Source organism: Frankliniella occidentalis, unplaced genomic scaffold, assembly GCF_000697945.3.
Source record: "Frankliniella occidentalis isolate FOCC.00 unplaced genomic scaffold, Focc_3.1 Scaffold196, whole genome shotgun sequence".
Taxonomy (NCBI): domain Eukaryota; kingdom Metazoa; phylum Arthropoda; class Insecta; order Thysanoptera; family Thripidae; genus Frankliniella; species Frankliniella occidentalis.
The window spans coordinates 294,000-295,471 of record NW_026267322.1 but is presented as its reverse complement, the minus strand read 5'-3'; positions in this window follow the sequence as shown (position 1 = coordinate 295,471).

The following is a 1,472-nucleotide window of genomic DNA, read 5'->3' as shown; positions in this document are numbered from 1 at the left end:
TCCTCATCCTCATCCTCATCCTCCTCCTCATCCTCCTCCTCATCCTCCTCCTCATCCTCATCCTCATCCTCATCCTCATCCTCCTCCTCCTCATCCTCATCCTCATCCTCCTCATCCTTTCTATCTACAGCGCAGAGCAAGCGTTCGGCATCGGCGTTTGTCATCAAGTGTTTTTCTTTTCAAAATTCATTCGGTACATTATTAGGGGGGTTTGGCGCCTGCGAGACGCAGGGTAGGCCACCGCGCAATACACTCATGCACTGCAGGCAAGATGTTGGCCTACCTACCAGGCGTTTTGAGGGATGGCAGAGACTGGACTTGACTTTGAGTGAACTTGGACATTGGACGTTGGGGCAAAATGGATTAACTAGGCTACGCTATATTAAATAACGACTTATTTGCTCTTTGCTTTTGTTATGGATGGTATTTCACCCTACTTCAGGCCCCATTCTTCCTTCAATGCCTAAAAACAATCACCAGCGCTTCCCTTCACTTCAATCGTCATTCAACAAATGCATTGACCTGCTCAGGCGCGTCGCCCCGCCCCGACCTGGCTGGAGGAGGCAGTTTGGGAGGCATGGGGGAGGGGAAAGGTTCCAGCCGGGCTCGGTCAGGGACACACGAGCATTCTAAACGCAGCTATGACCCAGAATTCAAATCTATCCCGACGAAACGAGACAGCACTGTTAAGAAGTTTTTTCGAATCCTTATTACGTTTTCTATTTCGGGATACAATCGGATAAAATACAAGGTTCTTATTATTGTGTCCGGTTTTTCCTTCCCCTTTTCCGTTGTTAAAAATATCCGACATTTGTTGTAAATTTGAAACAGCCATTCATTCTTGTTGATCCAACTCAATACGAAGTGCTTGTAAATTTTACAATTTCAAAATTGCAATTAAGACACACGGAAAATTTTCCCGTAAACCTACGACTATTTTTCACAATGACAGATTGCTCTCTTGTGTGGAAAGAATTAAAGTTCCAATCTCTGAGAAGCAGCCGAAGATACAATATCGCGTCATGGACCGCCTGCCTCAACTCCATTTAAACACGCGAAAACCAAAACCTGCGGCTAAATCCAAAGATGCCTTGGTGGCAATGTCCGATGCCACAAGTTTGATCAAATCCTGCCCCATACTGTTAACAGTGCTGCTGCCTTCCGCCCTATCATCAATATCATCATCCCAGGAGAAAGAATTTCTTTTCCTTCTCCCCCTTTTATTTTTCTCTACCCCCCTCCCCCTCTCTCTCTCCCCCTCTCTCGCCTTTTTATAGAAAAAGCGTTTTGTTTTATCCCTCGTTGGGTTTCCTGCTGGGCGTGCTCCGTGCCGCCGTCTGGCACTTCCCTCCTCCTCTTCGGCCGGCCGGTGCATCTGGTCGTCCTCCCAAGGCCGCCGTGGCTCGGAGTGGGGGCGGGCGGCGGCCGCGGCGGCGGTCCTTTCTCCTCCCACCACCCTCCTCCCCCCGTAC